Here is a 20585-nt window from a genome sequence, read left to right as displayed (position 1 = left end):
TCTTGTTCGTCCCAACTATAAGTCCTAGCCTGTGCCTCTAGAAAACATGGAAAATTCCCAGCTGCTGGGCTACCTTCTGGGGCCATACGCTCTCCATGGGACAGCCTCAGGTCCTCTCTGCCTAAAACCTCACCTAGGGAGCTCTATTTTTCCAGACAAGAAGTGGGGCAAGAATCCCCTGAGTCAGATCCAAACTTTTCTGGACATTTTGTCTTTCACGACCCCACTCCCCTCCCTACCCAGACTCAAGCAGAATGGGAAAGAGAGCTCTCTTTTCTCCTCTCCCTCTCTGCCAAGCTTCTCATCCATCCCAGAAATGCTTCTGTCTCCTCTCACACTGCAGGAAAATATTCTGTGCTTATTGAAGAATTTTTTCCTGTTTTATGTTTATTGTATCAAGTCTATGCTCTGAGACCTCCATGCTTTGTCTTGATATTCAAACTTTTGGAATGGAAATCATAAACAAATAATAACATAAAAAATTTTCTCTTATCAAGAATCTTGCTCTCAGCGTTGAAAGCTCTGGCTTTGAAGACTCTCTTTGAAAGCTCAAAGCTAAGAGTATGACTGTTTTTACCAGCTTGTGTTCTCCCTTCTCCAAGACGTATATTTCTCTCAGGCTGAGAGTAAAGGGAAATGACTGAGAAGGAAAAATATAGTCAGTAATATTTCAAAATATTATTCTGCTGCATCAACAACTTTTCTTATCCAGTCTCTACAAAAAGAAAATGTGTTTAACAATGAACTTGGTATAACAAAATTATCCTGTGGCAAAAATGTGTGGGCCATAGAGTTTTGTTATATAAAGATTCGATCAGCCCATAGGTTTCAAGAGCAGGCCACTGGCAAATTGTATTAATTTACCATGCATTTCTCATAACACAGGTCAAAAATAGTGTTATTGAGATAACAGAAGATTTGGAACAAAGATATATTTACTTTGGCTAGTAGCTATGAAGATAGAATCCATTTTCTTTTAATCTCAAAATTAAGAGGGCTATACTGTTACCATGATTATGTCACCCCTAAATGTCATTAGGGAGGGTTTTGTTTTTTAATAAGAAATCATGCCATACATTGACGGTTCAAAAATGACTCTACTCATCACCTAAAAATATTACAACATTTATCATTATTAAAAATAATTTGGGTTTCATTGAAGAGTAACAGTTTTTCACAAAAATTCTAAGATCTTTCTTTCCTTTGAGGATAAAAATATATATAAAGGGAAGCAGGTGAAATCTGCCAACTTTATATTTGGAAAGAAATACAGAGATGATTTTCCTGCCAGCAGTCTTGGATATAAACCAAGTAGATAAAGTTATCAGAAAGGATTAATTGTGTCCCAACATACGTAAATGAGCTGCCACTTTTGGTATGCTGACCATTAATGTTTTAGACTAGAGAGTACAGTGCCTCTTTCAGCTAGAATTGAAATGTTCCCGAAGACCAACTGGAAAACACATTAAGAATACACTGGAATATCCATAAGTTTTTTTAGCGTATCTCTGATTGTAACTACTGATAGAGCCCATATCAGTCCTATGGAATCAGCCTCTATTCTGTACATCTGTATTTAAAGCAAACAACAACAAAATCCTCCAATTATCAGAGATTTAGCTATGAAAAAAGGATTCACCTAGAGCTGAAATTTACAAAAACACAACTATAGAACCTTCCCATTCTTAAGATTTCAGTTTAATAAGTTTTTGAGATTGTTTTTGAAAAGTGAATCTATCCATTATTAAGTCATTTACAGAGCGTTAGAGTTCAGGGTACATGTATCATGAAGGTCAGTGCTATGGTTTCCACAGCAACTATAGCTCTGTCTCACTTGACTCCTCACTTTGTGCTTTATTCAGCCTGTGGTAGTAAATGCAGGCCCATGGTGAGTACAAGTAGGTGAATATAGGCACACACGCACACCTGTGTATAGATAAGGTCTCTTCTGTAAGACCTGGGTTTTCCTTTCCATCATGTCATGATATACTTAACCTTTAAGCTTGGAATCAACAGAGCCTTTTGCAGGCCTTTCAATTCCCAGGCATTGTAGTAAAATACTTTTATAATGAGAATTATGACCTCTGGCATATTTTTTAAAAAGTTAAATGATCACATGTTCAAATAACCCAAATCTGCTAAGTTTACAACTAAGAGACCTGTCACTGATTCAAGAAAGGAGTCTTCTCTTGAGCCCACTGCTAATTCCAGGAATGAGATTGATAGAATAAGGGGATATTTCAGCTCAATTTTCCTTGAAACCAGGTATCTGGGGTTAACACAACAGCACTTCAGTTCCATCCAACTGAGCTGCTCAATTGCTTTGAGATTCTTGATAGATTGGCTGATTGGGCTAACTGTATCTATCACAGCAGGCCCCAGTGCTTGAATGCTTGCTGTGTAGTGCAATTAACAGGCCACCAAGTTATTTAGAAGACTTGTTCCCACCGTGAAAGACAAGCTCCATCCCCAAAATTCTAGAGCTTCTTGCTCCACAGTTTTTGTGGCAAGAATTCCTCCTAACGGAAACCACTGTTTGCACCTTTGGTGTTCATTTATGAAGACATCCAACAAATATTTGTAGAGTGCCTACCATATGCAAGGGGCTGCACTGGGCAGTCTAGGCCCTATGTTGACTCTGTCTTAAGTGCCTTGAACGGGGGTCTGAAAAGGACCCACAGCAAAGTGAACAGTGTTAAATGTCCTCACTCTTAGGTCGTTCTCAGCTACCAAACCCTTAATATGACCTTAGCATAGCCACTGCCATGTTTTTGTCTTCCATTCCAGGCTTTCATTTACCTCCCCAGGTACTGCCCTACTATTTTTTTTTTTGGCCATGTTGGGTCTTCGCTGCTGTGTGCAGGTTTTCTCTAGATGCGGCAAGTGGGGGGCTACTCTTCGTTGCAGTGTGCAGGCTTCTCACTGCGGTGGCTTCTCTTGTTGCGGAGCACGGGCTTCAATAGTTGTGGCATGTGGGCTCAATAGTTGTGGCTCGCAGGCTCAGTAGTTGTGGCACACAGGCTTAGTTGCTCTGCAGCATGTGGGATCTTCCCAGGTCAGGGCTCGAACCCGTGTCCCTTGCATTGGCAGGTGGATCCTTAACCACTGTGCCACCAGAGAAGTCCCCCTGCCCTGCTACTGATCCATCCTCCAGAGTCCCCACTCTTCCTTATTCTCTGTGTCCTTTCCTCTTACCAAATAAATCACAACTTGATCCCCACTTTCATCTCAACCCTCCCTCCCAGCTTCTCACACCCAGCTTCTCCAGCCCTCATCTAGTTTCCTTTTTTTCTTCCTTCATTCCTCTCTCACTGAGGATTTCGAAGTCTTCATAGGACAGGGAGATCCAAGGCACCATGTGGCTTTTGTCTCAATAGTTCAGGGCCTGATAGGGTTCAAGGAGTCAGTTTGGGACTCAAGAGTTGAGCCTCCTTGGCTACATCCTGGTTAAATAAGTGCTCTGGTATTGGTGTGAGGATCTAGCCACTGTTCATCTCACTGCTTTTTCGGTAAATGTCTCCATGTCCCATACAAGCCATTACCATTTTTATCTTCCCCCCGAACCAGCCTGAACTTACAGAGAAAAGACACCATCTATAAATTCACCCAAACCAGAATCCTAGGAATGATCGAAGGCCCTCCCTGCTCACTAACCCTTCCTTATCCCTTCCGTCACCAAGCCCTATGGGTTTATCTTCACTGTCGCTGCCTTATTTAGGTTCTTATCACCTCTGGCCTGAATTATTGCCCTACCCCCTCACTGATTAGTCCAATCTACCACCACCCACCACCACACACCATACTGGTGCCCCCACCTCCATCCATCAAATTCATGCCTCCAAAAGCAACCATGGAATTTTTTCCAAAATATATGTCACTTCTTGGCCTGAATCCCCACAGCTTTCAGAATAACATTCAAACTGCTTGGTTTATGACACATGGTTCATGATCAGATCTTGCTTCCATTAGTAGCTTCCTTTCCCAGCAACCTACCATCCACCCATGCACTCTTTATTCCAACCGTATAGAACAGCGCGTGGCTTCTGTAACTTCTGCTGATTCACACCTGCGCTGTATCACATGTACCGCCTCCTCCTGGAATGCCCTTCTTCTCATCGTAGGGGAGGAAAAATTAATTTTCCCTCTGTCCTTCTAACTTCCCAGCTGTAACAAAAGGCAGATTAATAAAAGCAAACAAGTTTATTAACATGTATACAGGAGAGATGCCCAGGGAAAAATAAGTAACTCTCAAAGAGGTGGCTTTAGGATCCAGGCTTAAATACCATCTTAAGCTAAAAAAAATAAAAAATGGTGTGGAGGAGGCCAGTTATGGGGAGACGGCCGTGAGCAGGAGGGTTTGTTGTGTAGATTTACATTCTTTTAAATCTCCATTCATGAGAGTTTCTGGTGATTTAGTCATCTTTCTCTCCCTGGTAGGGAAAGGGAAAGAAAGAGAGAGAGGCTCTAATAAATGGAGGTTTCCTTTATACATATAAATTTCCCTTACAAAAGGGTAACTTCTACTCTGTTTTCAAAGCTTTTCCTCTGTCTGCTGTTTCTTAAAATAATCAGCTCAAAATAACTCTGCCAAAAGGGCACATTTTGGGGTGGCATACTTTACCACCCTTCACCTTGAATAGTCAAATGAACTCTCATTGATCTTACTGATCCTTCAGAGTCCATTTACTGTGTGTTGTGCACTGTGCTAAGAGCAGTGTATGTGTTCCTTGAACCGTAACTCCAATTTAGATGTCCTTCATTTGAGCTCCTAAGCATTCTATGAATACCTCTATTAGAGCATCAATCATAGACAACATTCATTTTGTCAGCCTCATTCATTTATTCAACCAATATTTATTTACCGTATGTCATACGATAGTGGGCAACTTAGACAAGTTTTCTACTCTCCAGTTCTTATAGTCTAGGAAGGAAGAAAGACACCTGAGAAATAACAATAAAGTGGGTAAGTGTCATAGGAGGGAAAGTGGAAGGTTCTGCAGGTTATGGGGCTCTTAACACCAGCCAGAAGGTCAGAAAAGGCTTCTCTAGGGAGCCTTCCTTCAGCTGAGGCTGAGACATGTTCTAGGCAAAGAGTCAGCCCATGGAAGACCTAAAAATGAGAGAGCACATGCATTTGTAGTGAAAGGAGTTCACTACAAACGGAGACAGTCTGGCAAGACACCAAGTTGGAGAGGCGGTAGAGGCTTGGGCGAGTGGAGGGCTGTGGAAGTCATTTTAAGGAATTTAGGTTCTTATCCCCCAAATAATGGGAAGGCCATTGATCAGAATAAGATAAGAAGGGAGTGACATGATCAGACTTGCCTTTTAGAATGATCGCTGTGGCAGCCCATGAAAATGGAGTGGTTGGGGCTACAGTAGGGGTGAAGAAATGTGGACAAATTTTAAAGCTGCTTGGGAGGTAGAATTGACAGGATTCATTGACTTATTAGAAAAAAAGGCATGAGGGAGAGGGAGTCAGGGATAATCCCAAATTTCTGGATTTAGAGGATCGTAGGTATCGTTCCGATAATTGGGAATGTTTGGATGGAGAGGCAGTTTTAAGAGAAAGAAGAAAGCTCAGTTTGGGACACATAGATTTTGAGGGAAACAAACAAGTAAAGTTGTCCAGTGGACATTTGAACATGCATGGACCTAAAGTTCAGAGAAGAAATGAAGACCAGTCTGGAAATGGACATCTTAAAGTCACTAGCATATATGTTGTGATTAATTAAGGCCAAGAGGATGAACATGATGCCATTAGACAGTAGGTCTAATGAGGCAAGAGCCGCACATTATTTACCTCTGTATCACCAGGGTCTAATATCGTGCCTGAAACAGAGTAGGTGCTTTGATCATTTTATTGAATGAATGAATGAGTCAATGAATGAATGTGAGTGAATAACTGAATGAACAGTGTGAAATACAACCAAGTTTAATTCAAAAAACTGAATATAAAATATTGAAAGATTAAAATTATTATGGTATTCATATGCACCAAGTTTTTAGAACAACAGTACTGGAATGGATAATCTAGGGGAAAATGGTGCATAGAATAATAACCACTCCGAAGACAAATCAAATGCATTTCATTTGTACAAATTAAAGCACAGTTACAGTCCCAAAATTACCAAAGCAGATTGCAAATGCTATTTTATTATCAATATTTATACGTGTCTGTGATGGTGCAATTAAAATTTGATAATCATATTTGTCTATGCATAATGATTAGCAAGAGACAGAGTAAAGGGATAGTTAAAGAGAAGCAAAAGTGAGCAACCTTTAAACCTCACCTTTGGCGTCACACAGACCTCCTTTCAGCAGTGGCCTGCCATGGTGCCTTGCTTTCCATTTTCTACTTGCTCCACTCACAGATCTTAAATGTGAAGATACAGCAAAACTCCTCTTGTGTATTATAGTGGTAACTTTCTAATTATTTTCAAAGGGAACTCTTTGAATCTTTTTGTTCTTTCATTGAACATAACATTTAAATATAGGAACACAGTCTCTGGAACCAAACCCTGTCTACCAGCAAGGGAAACGGATGTTGGCTCCACTACTGAAAGACTCTGTCCCCGCTACTTTGTAAGCACGTCTCTTTTTTTTCTGTTGATTCTTTCATTTCATCAGAAAGCCTAGGAAGTACAACTGAGAGATTTTTATTTTCGATTTCTGTTTCATAATCCCAGTCATTAGTACAAGGCCAAAAGATAAATCTCAAGTGAGTCGTTGTCAAATGCATACACAGTAGGGGGAAAACATCCCTGCCAAAGGCAGACATGGGTGCACGTTGCAATGCACCTTTTCAGTAGGTGGAGGAGCTCAGCGAAGGTTGTTCGACCTGTCTGGGCCTCAGTGATCTCATCTGTAAAGTGAGGGATCGGATTTGGTTGCTTCTAAGACCCCCTACTAGCTCTATAATTTTATTATACCCTCAGGAACATTTTATTATTTTAAACTATGTAGACTTTATTAAATTTGACGTTGCTTCATCATTTTATTATATCTGTTCTCTATTAAATACCATTTTATGATATACTGACTATGTCTCCATGGCTGGTGGAAACTAAAGGGCTGGAGACATAGGATGAGCATGGGGATGTGATAACACTAACCATAGTGCTTCCATTCTTTGGGTGTTTACATGGGCCAGGCATTGGCCTAGGCATTTGCTCTACCTCATTTAATCTTCACAGCAACCCCATATAGTAAGTATTAATATCTGCTTTTTATAGGAGATGAAACTTACGCTTGTATGTATTGATAACTTGGCAGCTAGAAAGTGGTACAGCTCAATTACAACCCCAGGCCTGCCTGCGTCCAGAGCCTCTGCTCTTAACCACTACGTTAGATCTGGATTTCTGGCTGGGTCACATTCTGAAGGTTGGCATGAACCCAGTAAAACCAGGTAGCACTTGGGGAAGAGAGTTAAACGGAGCCATCGTGGGTGCTTATCCCAAAATACAGACTTGAGAGGTAAGCAAGGGAGAGAAAGCTAAAAGTGTGCTGGAGGATTGTTCACGCTGTGGTTGTAAGGCTACATGATAATGTCACGTCCAAGAGGAGAGGCAAGAATAGACATGGGAAAATGAACAGTTGACATGGGTGACCTGTAGAATCTTAGCAGAATTCCCTCCAAGTGCTCATCATTAAGGCCAGATACAGCAGGATCATGTGGAAATTCTCCTTTAAATAGTACTAGTGGTGGCATAAGGAAATAGAGTGAAAGTATCCATAAGACAATGGAAATGGACCCCAGGAAACAGATGGCAAGTAGTTTGTGCTCAAGAGAAGCACATTAGAGAAGCTTTCTGAATTGGTCAAAGAAGGAAGGGAGAGGTGGAGAAGATGCACTGGGCAGAGATCTCATGTGCCTGAGACTTACGACTAGGAAATACAACAGGCGTCATTGGGACTGGTGTTCTGTAATGCCAGGCCATCTTGGTTCACTTCGTGAAGCCCTCAGGGGCAACCACGCCCACTGTTTAGAAAGACTTTAATCTTAACAAAAGGTGATTTAGAACATCAAAAGTAAGTGGATTGCTTTCATCAGAAAAATGCAATTGGTTCTTATAAAGTATTCTTGCTTTTAAAAAAAATTAATCTGAATCTAACCAAACCTCTATATTAGTTATCAGTTTATAGCAAATGGAGGGGATAGAGAAACAAGTTAAATGATACCACAAGGAAGTAGTCAGCCAAATTTTATATTTTATAAAATCCAGTTTCTCCAACCACAAATGTCCCAGTTTCTCCAACAGACTAATGGCATGAAATAAGGGGAGATAAATGGAATAAAAGATACTTAGATCTTAATTTAGAAAGAAGTAATTGGTGTAAGAATACAACTTGTAGTCATTTCAAGGAAGTAATTGGACAATAGAGTACGTGTGTGTATGTGGGTTTCCACTGCTCTGTTGTTTATAATGGTGGAAATGCAATGCTTCCACTGAAAAGGATGCAGTATTGAGACAGAAAAGTAAAGTAAGAGGGAGGAAAAAAAGCAGGGTACAGGCAGTATGGACCATATGCATGGTATGGTAATCAGAAAACCTAGATTTTAATGTAAGGCTCTGTTAGACCTTGAGCAAATCAACCTCTCTAAGACTCTATTTCCTCATCTTAAAATAAGTTATAGTTCCTATCTCATAGAGATGCTATGAGAATTAAATATAATAATGTGAAGCACAAAGCTTGGCAGAGTAAACATTTGCTATATCCTCCTAGAATATACACCAGACTTTCTAGAGTGGTCACGGCTCTCTAGAGAGGAAATTATGGATTTTTTCCCTTTTCTGTTTTAGTTAGAATTTCATTGTCATTCAACTCTAAAGTTTTTGTCATTTTCATTGTAAGAATACATGTGTGTATCCTTCAAAAATATTAATAAACTCTATTTCTTAGAGCACTTTTAGGTTCACAGCAAAATTGAGAAGAGAGTACAGCGTCTCCACATATCCCCTGACTGCACATACATAACAAAATCCCCCACTATCAACACTGTGTCCTTTTTGAACCATGAGTTAGTTAGGTCTGATTTTTAATTTTCAAATAACTGGGAATTTTTAACAGATAATTTGATATTTAGTTGCACTGTCATCAGAGAAAATGGTTTGTATAATCTTGATTCAATAAGAATTTGTACTTAAACTTTCATTTTCCTATATAACCTAATACATGGTAAATATTTGAAAAGAAAGCATATTTTTCATATGCAGGAGTCTATATATTTTCAATATGCTCTGTCATTCTTTAACATATATTTTTAAATCCCTGACTACAACTGTGGATTTGTTCATTTTTCTTGTAATTTTTCTTGTGTTTTAAAGGTTATATAGCAACCCTCTTAATCCTGATTGATCTTTTTTGCCTCCTGTTTTATTTTGTTATGTGAACTATTTACATAAGGTAGCACAGGAGAAGTGACAGCGAGATGGGAAGACTTCCAGCAGTGCAAGATTCAGAATGCAGAAGGGTGTAGTGGTTACTGGCATGTTCTTTGGATAAAGACTGATCTAGACTGAAGTCCAGGCTTCTCATGTCTAAGCTTCAGTGTACTCCTCTGTACAATGTGGCTGATGACAATAACAGTACCCACTCCAATCCAAACTCACATCTGGTGGTGCCTTAGGCTAAAGGTCGGGGCATTGCAGAATCCAGAAAAATTTCCTAAAAGTTGTAACTGGGAAATAAATCAGTGTTGACTTGAAATAATGCATGAGCTTAAGAGGGCTTACCTACTTGTAGCAATGAAAAGGGAATTATAAAAAATCATTTCCTAGCTAAACTGAAATCCTCAGGGGGTCATTGTAGTGCCACTGGTCAGTGTTCTTGAACCCTTGGTTCATCACCAGTTTTCAGAGGCACTAGAGGAGCTGAAGAAATCCCCTGATTTCTTTTGCATTTTATCACATGCTCCACAGGCAAAGTGAAAGCTTTCCTCAGTTCTCACTTTGTGAGTAAATTCTAACTAAACCAAAGTAATTTGTTAATTCAGTCATAATATTTCTGATAACCCAAGAAACTATAATAATCTAAATAATAATGGGATTTCACTTAATGCCTGTTCCTTTTACTTTCTTACATAAATTAAGACCCTCTGTCCATCTTTTCTCCATGAAAGTACATAAAGCCAAACCTAATCTTCTCCTGACAGAACACATCCATAAAAATGAGCTTTGAAGTCTGCAGATCGCTAAAAGGAATGTTCTGCCTGGAACGGACAGTTTATAATAGTTGTGAACGTTTAACTTTCCAAAGTGTCCACAAGATTTAATAGCTTTATCCAGCTCTAAAAAAAACATACCCTTCTCTGGCCCTCATTTATCTAGAGATCAGTTCAGTTTATTAGCAAATATTTGTGCTCTGCTATGTGCCAGGCACTGTTCTAGGCTTTGGGGAAACAAAAAGTGGTTAAGACATGGTCCATGGTGAAGGGAATCCTAGTCTGTTTAGTAAACAAGCAAAGCAATGAATTAATACATTCATTTTACAAAAACATAAGCTATACAAAAAGGAAAGTTCCGTTCTTATGGGTGGCCTGAGTCCTGGGGGAGGGGCGGCCCCGGCCGCTAGGCATCTTGCTGCTGGATGAAGGGTTGGGGATGGCTTTCATACCGTCCTGCGGGCAGATGAGCACCACAGAGGTGCCCCTGCACACCACCAGGCCCAGCTGCCGGGTGTCCTCTGTGAGCTCGTACTGGTCGTCATGGTCTCTCATGTACTCGATGGTGCCGTCCAGCATGAGGCTGAGCAGCGGGTCAAACCCTCTCAGGATTCCACTGGCTTCTCGGCCTCCTTAGAACTTCACTAGGGTCGTCTTGTCAATGTATTTGGACAGGTCCAAGATGCTCTCCTTCTTTTTCTTCTCTTTGTCCGCCATCTTGCCCAGCCGCGTCGCTGCCTATCTAGGTTTATATCAGAGGTTGAAAACAGGTAAACTGAAGACATTTGACCCACGTGGCATTTTTGTTTTGAATCCAGAAATTTCAAATAGAAATATGAGTTTTGGGGTTGTCGGGAAGAGTCAACAAATGTGAAAGAATGGCACTTTGGACTAACTTTCCTGTATTGCTGCTGTTAACCAGAATTAAGAAGCCCTGCTCCCTTCAGAAGGGACACATACTCCCTCAGGCCAGCCTGCTTCACATACTTGGGTTATCTGTCTGGCTGCGGGAGGAAGGAAGCCTGTGACCTTGATCTTTACCAAATAATCGCAAACAAGGTGGTTTGCTGAGTATCAGTGATCACTCGCACAGCACTTATAATCTGTGCTTTGATACTTCTTCCTAATCTAAAGATAAGATTCTAAATTAAATTATTTTTAAAAATACAAACCCCAGCATCGTTAGTAATGCTGCAGGAGACCCTCAGCAGCCAGGAATGATCTGGAGGTTTCTCTGACTAAAAGATAAAGGTTCTAAATATATAAAACTATCTACAGTGAACTGGACCAGATTACTCTATAAAAGAGTAGTTCCTGAACTGATTTTGTTCAAAATGGCAACATACATGTTTATAATGTTTTTGAGATCTTTTCAGCAAATAACCTATAAGTGTCGTACATGGGTAAGGAAAAACATAATTGCTGTTAAGCAGAGAACATCTGTAAAGTAATGGCCCATGTAGTCATAACCTAATTTGAAACGTGTGGGGCAGAGCTCTCTATATCTGAGAGAGCCAGTCATTAAGAGCAAGAAGCTAAGCTGAATTCTACAAAGAAAAAAAATGCACTCTGAAAATAAGTTGCCCAGCTTCCTCCTAGCAGGTGAATTTAGAAACTGATGTTAGTTTCTGATTAAAATTTTCAGAAAATGAGTACAGCGTTTGAAAGTGCAGTTGCATTCCTGCCCTTAATTTTCCGAGGTTCAACCACATGAATTTAATTATACATGGTTTATACATTTTAAAAGTTTAAAAATGTTTTTTCCAGTTCAATGAAAGGATTATTTTCTAAACCAAAGTATAACAAGAGTTTGTGATGATCTCTTGAAACAAGTAGACTTATCAATTAGGCTTGTTAAAGCCAGTCAATGATACAATTTTTCTTGCATTTCCATTTATCAGTATAAGAGTGACAATTCTTTCTTAAACAATTGTCAGTATAGGGCTTCCGTGGTGGCGCAGTGGTTGGGAGTCCGCCTGCCGATGCAGGGGACACGGGTTCGTGCCCCGGTCCGGGAAGATCCCACATACCGCGGAGCGGCTGCGCCCATGAGCCATGGCCGCTGAGCCTGCGCGTCCGGAGCCTGTGCTCCGCAACGGGAGAGGCCACAACAGTGAGAGGCCTGCGTAACGCAAAAAAAACAATTGTCAGTATAATTGACAAACTACATGCATTTATTCTTCATCTGTTTGCCATTCTCTGAGTGCTGAGGTGTAAAGGAGGAGGCGTTTGTTTGGGACCTTGAGTTGAATTCATACCTCTGATCTTAATTCAGCCAATGATTATAAGCCAGTGTAGTACCTTTCTGCCTGGACTGGAGAGGGAAAGGAGGACCATTCATAAAGAATCAAATGATTTAAGAATTTGAGCTTCAGTATCAAGTAAAGTTCCAGGGTGCTTATAGTTTGAATGACTAAAAACTTTATTCCACTAACCATTTGCATTGAAGGAAGTTGGTTTTCAAAATCTTCTTCTATAAATGTTCTCTTTCCCTAATCATTTCCCCCTGATTAACCTAAGAACACATGGCAGAGGAAAAATCACGTCAAAGCTTGGCAGTAAAGTTACATTTGCCATTAGCTTGGGATGGATTTCACCCAAGATTTGGAGCTGACCTACCATAGAGATATGGGTAAATTATGTCACGGAAGAACTGCAGGACTGAACTAGAGGTCCCACAGCAGGACCTTTCACAATATTTTACAAAAATTGGATTCTCGAGCAATCTTGCTACTGGAGCCAACCTCTGGCACATCTCTGCTTTTGTGTTCCTAGCATTTCTGAGGCACCAGTGTCCCCCAATATAATGCACTTCATTCATACCAGCATGCTTTTGAATGGCATCCACTTACACAGTCAGGGTTTTATTCCTTTTTTTTTTTTTTTTTTTTTTTTTGCGGTATGCGGACCTCTCACTGTTGTGGCCTCTCCCGTTGCGGAGCACAGGCTCCGGATGTGCAGGCTCAGTGGCCATGGCTCACCAGCCGCTCTGCAGCATGTGGGATCTTCCCGGACCGGGGCACGAACTCGTGTCCCCTGCATCGGCAGGTGGACTCTCAACCACTGCGCCACCAGGGAAGCCCCCCCCTTTTTTTTTTTTGGGCTGAGTTGGGTCTTCGTTGCTGCACGTGGGCTTTCTCTAGTTGCAGTGAGCAGGGGCTACTCTTCATTGCGGTGCACAGGCTTCTCATTGCGGTGGCTTCTCTTTGTTGTGGAGCACGGGCTGTAGGCGCACGGGCTCTAGTAGTTGTGGCACGTGGGCTCAGTAGTTGTGGCTCGCAGGCTCTGGAACTCAGGCTAAGCAGTTGTGGCGCATGGGCTTTGCTGCTCCGTGGCATGTGGGATCTTCCTGGACCAGGGCTCAAACCTGTGTCCCCTGCATTGGCCGGCAGATACTTAACCACTCTGCCACCAGGGAAGCCCGAGCGTTTTATTCTTAAGAAGGAAAGAACACAGGAATTCAGAGAACTTGAGTTCTTTCTTGTGTGTTGGCCTGTATTTGGACAAAAACCATTCTTCTCGGTCTAAATCCAAACAAATTGTCATTCTCCAAACATACTCTTGTGGCTCTTGCCTGTGTTTTTCTCATGTTCTGAAGTATCCATCCCATGTTTCTCACTTCTTAAGCTCCCACTCATCCCTACAAGTAAAGCCTAGCTTCACCTCCTCTGGGAAGTCCTCCATGACGCCCTCTCCCAAGGCCTTCTTTATCTGCATCAAATAACATTAAATACAATGTAAGGTAATTATTGTTTTATCTGCCTATCTGTCTGCTATACAGTGGGTACAGGTGACATGTCTTTCCTATATACTTAGTGCCAAAGGTTGACCTGGGGCTCATAAAACATGCTGAATGAATAACTGAATGAATGAATATACCCATACTAAAATCTCACTAGAATGTTATTTCATTAGAATAAAGACTGCCCTGTTTGTTGCCAGTCAGTATATTGATTCCTATGATTTCCAGACACCTCCTTTTTAAATCAGGAAAGTGGAAAAGCAAGTTCCCTGCCACCTAGCAGTAGCTTAATAAATATTTCTTGAATGAATGAACATTTTTTAATGAGAAGCTATTTTTTGTATTAGGCAATTCTGTTGGAAATTAAAATGAGAATTTCCTTTACAGAAAATCATCTTTCTTCAACACCATTTAAAAAATTTGCATCCTGTTCTTGAGGCTAAAAGGATCAATGGCACAAGTACAGCTAGGGCTTAGCAGCAATACAATTGTAACAGGATAATATCTTTAAAAATTAATTTTGTGCCTTTCTTTTCCCAACCTTCTTTTATTTGACCACATTGCCTCAAAGAGAGCAGGATGATTAGGTTGAGAATAAAAGAGAAGAATGGTACATGTTCCGCTTCGCAGCTCTGAAGCAGGATTTTGCGAATAAAAGGGACCTCTTGAGAGAGCCCAGAGATCATGACATAGACACGGAAAGAGATTAGATGAAGGGCCAAACCACCAGCCCCCATGATGACAGCACTTAGGGACAGGGAATGGAAGAGAAAAGGACCTGACCTGGGGTACCTGTGAAGTACCACAAGGAAGAGGCTTGGTGGAGGTGAAGATAGGCAACATCAGAAGATTCCCCAGCACTGCTGGAGTTCAGCACCAGGGGGAATCTGAGACTACTAGTCACCACTTGAAAGAACACTGCACAAGGCATAGGCCAAAGAGCTACTTTGCTAATCCTTCTATCAATAGGTGTCCTCATGTCACCTGTGGATTTTCCAACCTAAGAACATTTACTTGTATCTCAAGTCTTTTCTGAATTCCATCCATACCGCCCCATGTAAATAATCCCCATTTTTTATTGTCCAGGATACCTGTAAGCCTCCTACCAGTCCCTTAATAGGGTGAATGAGAATCCTTAGCCTCCAGTGAGCTGGAGAATAGAGTGGCATGGAAGAGAGGGGCCCAGCGCAGGTACTTGGGGGCCACTGGACAGTGATTAGATAATTACCTTTATTACACATATTTTAAATAGAAGTGGAAAATTTCTTCAAACTCTATATCAATCATAGGTAAGATTAGCATCTTACTTTAGAGTCTAATAAATCTGGTCAGAACACACACAAAGTTCGGATCTTTATCCTGAGTACTGAACATGACGAGCACACATTCCAGAGAATGTGGACAGATGATCATACGAGGATTGTCCCAGGTACTGGACACATGCAACCCGAAGCAGACAAGACTTGGATGAAGGCCTTTTTGTGGGTAAGGAAAACTGGAGTTCATTAGTATGCTCCCCTGAACAATGGCACTAGCAGTCAGAGTGGTCCAAAGATGTTTCAAGAACAGTTGGTTGACCAGTTGGTTAGAATGATTCCATGGGACTTCTGATGGGTGAGTGGAATAATTAGCAGCTGGGGTGACTTCTGACTCTGAGAATCTATAAGTCTGTAAAGTAAAGATAAAAAGTCTTATTAAATCAACCAATAAACATTTATTGATCACTCACTATAGGTCAGGCACTGTGTTCTAAACGCTGGAGATGTAATGGGGCAAAATGACATGCAGCTTACGGTTTAGGGGAGAGAAGCCAGACATTGATCAAATAATTAAACAGATATAAATTTCAGTGGTGACAAGTGTTACAGATAAGAAATCCATGGTGCTATGAAAGCTTTCATGAGGGCAAGAAGGTGAGGATGGCTCCTGGAGAATATGACTCTTGATTAGAGATCAAGGATGTGTAGGAGCTATCCAGGAGAGGAGGGAAGGGCAGAGCAGCCAAGGTCATTGGAAAAGAGCAGCCCTGTCTTTCCATTTCCTGGTGGAAAGCAATATGCCTCATTGAGAGACAATCTGGCCTAATTATTAAAAGATAGACTTGAATTCCATATCTTTCACTCATGAGTTGTGTGTCCTTGAACAAGTTATTTAGGCTTTCTGCACCTAAGGGTTCTTACCTGTCAAATTAGGAAAATATCTATCTCACAGCGTCGTTGGCTAAGGTAAATGAAATAATGAATATAAAATGCTTAACCCAAGCCTAATACGTAGTGTTTTTTAAAATTTGTCTATAATCCATAAATAGACATGATGTGACAATGACAATTTATTCATTGAAGGCAAAACATAAGCCTTTTCAACTGCAAACCAGTATATTCTGGGACATTAAGTATCCCAGTGTTGAGGCTGGGAGCACCAAACCATTAAAGGTAGAGAGAGTGTGAACCATGGTCCACAAACTTGTCATGAAAGAAATCTCACAATTCTTCCTTTTTCTTTGAATCTAATTAAATCTTATTCTTTACCCAGGTCAAGACATTTTTTTGCTAGATCAAAGAATTCAAGCTCAGTTGTGATTGGATTCCTTCCCCCTCCCTAATCTTCAGTCTGTCAAGGTTATTAGTGATTAATTCATTGACAGAGATAGCTTCACCATTGAAGGCAAGCACCTCAACCGACCAAGGTCTCTGTCCATTTCCTCATCTGGGCACTCACTCCTCTCTGGTGGTGGTGGTAGTGGTGCTTCTTCCTCTGCTTCTCCCCATGCCTCATGAGGGAGGGGTTGTGCACAAAAGCATGATTATTCTTACACCTCTTTTCTCCCATTCCCTCCATCTTCTGCCAGTGCCTCCAGTGACCCCAACTGGAAACCAAAGAACAAGGGAGCCTGGTAATGTAATCCTCAAGGGCTGGGCTTCTCCGGCACAGAGTAGGTTAGAAGAGGGCAGAATGGATGGAAGCAGGGGAAGGGTGATGGTAAGTGTAGTGTAGTCATCTGTGATGAACATTTATGCCATCAAAAGAGATTAGCTAGTTTTGAAAAGAAAAAAGCATAGAAATGAAGAAACGATTAGTAGTTTTTATGGGTGGGGTTGGGAGGGAAGGGGCTGTCTATAAAAGGGCAACACGAGGGATTCTTGTGGTGATGGAAATGTTCTGTATCTTGACTGTATTGATGCCAGTATCCTAGATGTGATATTGTACTATAGTTCTGTACGACACTACCATTGGGGGAAACCAGGTAAAAGGTACACAGGATCACTAATATTATTCTTAAAACAGCATGTGAATTATCTCAAAATAAAATGTTTAATTAAAAAAAGAAAAAACAGGTTAGCTTAAGATCAGATGCTAGATGTTTTCTGGCCTTACATCATCAAAGGAAGTGTAATTATTTGCTTCCCCAAAAGACTGAGTGTTGCATTTGGTTTACACAGAAATCTGTAGCTCCTGGGATTTTTACTCAGTAATAGTCACAGAACAAATTGCTTTTTGCTAAAACGTGCCGCATTCTTCAGCTTGATCACATCTTTAGAATATTCGCTAGATTGCAAAATCCCAAGCACACCCATGAATAGCCTAGGTCTGTTAAGACATAGGCAGAAATACATGCTTGAGCACACGAAAGCAGAGAGGACTGAGGAACAGGGGTCTAGTAGACATAACACAAGGAACAGAGTAGGAAAAGTGAACGCATTTTACTTAAATATTTATTCTCCATCATATTACAACAAGGATTTAAAATGGGTTTCAAACATAATACAATAGGATTTTTCTTAATATGTGAAGAAATGTGGGTGAAAAGAAAACCAATGAGTAACAATGAGACACGGTCAGGGGTGGGGTTAATACACAACATACAAGCATGATGTCACGTACGCTATGAGAAGTCAACGACTCAGGTGGCCTTTGGCCCTACCTTTCTGATAGCCAGTGCAAAAAGCAAAACCTGATCTATTACATGCTTATAAGGTAAAATTTGACTTGAAGGAAACCTCTTTGCTGTGTTGTCACAGAGGTGACATTACAGTTTATTCAACACCCTTAGGGTTAATAGAACAACTAGTTTCATCGTTCAATAAAAGCAGTTCTCTCAGGGGCCTAAATGATGCAGTTTAGATGTACAGCATTCTGGCTTTGATTTGGGGGGCATTTTGGAGTATATTCGAAATGGAAGAGTTATATCCTTTAAGAAATAAAAAAAATCGTTTTCAGCCAATCTGTAGCTAAGGAATAGTGAGGTGGCGAACTAAAATTCCTATAGGGTCCAGGAAGGTAAAATAACTAAGAAAAGTGAGACATCTCTTAAACACACACACACACATACTACAAATACAGTGGAAATGGCCTCCAGTTGGGGAGTTCACTAAGATGTGGTGAGATCTATGCAACCTACAGGCCACTGCTCATTACCAGTCTACTGTTACCATAACCAAAATCAGGGCTGGATGTTATCAGAGCTCCTCTTTTTCCTATATATTCGTCAGAGTTCTGTTACAGAAAACAGAAACCACTCTAGCTATTGTAAGCACGAAGGGCAAAGGGCTTCAAACAGGGAATTAGGGTGTGTTAAGGCTGGGCCTCCAGGGCTGACCACCAGAAGAACAATGAAGAACCCATTCCCCTGACTCTGCCTCAGTCAGGAAGATGGGAAACAGTTCAGTTTCCCCTGAACTGTTAGCTCTAGGAACAGGCTGGAGATTAGGTCGCTACTGATGCTGTCACTGCTGGCTCCAGAGCCATACCTCACCTTTTAAGTCCATGCTGGCAACGAAAATAGCGACCAACAGCTGAAAGATGCTACTGATCTCACCCGTTGGTCCCCACAAAGCTGCTGTCAGGGATGCTGCTACAGAAAAACCCAAAGCATCCTTGACGGGCCTGCCACCAGGGGCCACTGGGACCTCTGCCTTTTACATCTCCCCTGAGTGCATCTGATTGGTCTAAGCTAAAGGTCACTTCCAGATGCCCAGTTTAGAAATGTCATTTTTAGCTGCCCAGTCTCTGGGGGTAGGGAGGGGTGTGTGGAATGCATGCGGAGCAGCAATCTATCTTATCCACCACAATGTATTTTTATGCAAAAATCACCTGAGCTTTTAAATGCTGGGAATTAAATCGATTTTTAATAGAAATTAACAGGCAGACCAGTAATGTGGGAGTTGATCAAATACGTCTGTTAACAGATTCAGCTTCATGGCAAGTAACCAGCGGGTAGTGTTTGGTCCGCTTCAGCACATGGAAGAAGAGAAGATTAAGCCCTGCCCCCTCCCCATCAGCCGATATATGAATAACAGTTTGTATGGTGCTGGGCTATATTCAAAGCACTTAAAATGTATTTATTACAAATGTAGTAAATGCTTGAAAAAACAATATTCTACCAACACATAAGTTCATACAGTAGAAGTTAGTTTTTCTTTGCTCACTTCCCGCTGTCACTCCCCAGATGTAACTTCAGGTAGCATTGTGAAATAAATCAGACTTCACCATGTTTGAAGTTGACTCTTCTAGAAGCACCCTTTGTTTCAAGTGGTCTACCAAGAGAAAGCTAGAATCAAGTGTTTGAAGCGTTTGGACTCATGTGAGAATCTATCCAACACATATTTGGGGGTTTAATTAGGCTCGTGAGTCTATTGACTAAGGAATGGGCTTACTACTAAAAGCAGAGTTCATATTCAGTCTGGGAACAAATATAATTTCCTATAACATATTTTATAGCTAAGTGAACAAATACCATTTCCTGTATCAGACATGTTTTACAAGCTTTGTGGAAATCTCGGACTTTGTGGTTAATGGTCATATTTATTGCTAATATTTGAAAATCTTAGTGTCGTCCTCTTCTCAGCAAACATGAAAAGACAGGAGTATAATATATTATATTCTAAAACACCGTAGGCAAATATTTAAATTTAAATTAGACCTTTGTTCCCCTCTGTTGTCTTTCAACAATGTTCCTCGTTTATTGTGCTCCTGTTTTCACCAGAAAGTAAATATTCTCTAACCTTCTCTTTCTTGTCTTATGGAAAAGAGTAATAATCAGCACTTCTCAAAGTACTTGGGTCAACAAGACATTTCCTTCTCAGGGCATCTCATCAAATCCATAGTGATCTATCATTTTATTTGCATTTAGCCAAGGTCAAATTAAGCTTCTGATTATTATATCCACAACTGTGTGACATATACACTTAAGCATTTATAAGATATATATTTTGTGTGTATGTATAGAGAGAGACCTGTGTGTACATGCAATGCACGTTTGTATGCATATCATTTTTTTCAAGCACTTTCACATATTTCACAAAGATCCCGCTTCCAAATACCATCACATCAAGGGTTAGGGTTTCAACATAAAAATGGGGGGAAGGGTGGAGATAGGTACACAAACATTCAGTCCCCTTAACATGAATTTAGTCCATAGCACTTTCTTTCTTTATAAATGTAAATATTTAAAAATTAAGATATACTGGGGCTTCCCTGGTGGCGCAGTGGTTGAGAGTCCGCCTGCCGATGCAGGGGACACGGGTTCGTGCTCTGGTCTGGGAAGATCCCACATGCCGCAGAGTGGCTGGGCCCGTGAGCCATGGCTGCTGAGCCTGCATGTCCGGAGCCTGTGCTCCGCAATGGGAGAGGCCACAACAGTGAGAGGTCCGCGTACCGCAAAAAAAAAAAAAAAAATTAAGA

At 40.9% G+C, this 20585-nt stretch overlaps 2 protein-coding genes and 1 pseudogene across 2 annotated transcripts in view; 2 read left to right on the top strand and 1 right to left on the bottom strand.

The window, feature by feature from the left end:
• SCHIP1 (schwannomin interacting protein 1) overlaps positions 1 to 20585 on the top strand; it is a 575521-nt gene that overhangs the window by 389089 nt on the left and 165847 nt on the right. The window lies entirely within an intron of this gene.
• Positions 1 to 20585, top strand: part of IQCJ (IQ motif containing J) — a 658546-nt gene that overhangs the window by 606243 nt on the left and 31718 nt on the right. The gene's annotated exons all lie outside the window — the stretch shown is intronic.
• Positions 10569 to 10879, bottom strand: LOC132424236 (U6 snRNA-associated Sm-like protein LSm7 pseudogene; annotated as a pseudogene).

The sequence above is a fragment of the Delphinus delphis genome, chromosome 4 (genome assembly GCF_949987515.2).
Source record: "Delphinus delphis chromosome 4, mDelDel1.2, whole genome shotgun sequence".
In the NCBI taxonomy this organism is placed as follows: domain Eukaryota; kingdom Metazoa; phylum Chordata; class Mammalia; order Artiodactyla; family Delphinidae; genus Delphinus; species Delphinus delphis.
This window is presented reverse-complemented; position numbering and strand designations above follow the sequence as displayed.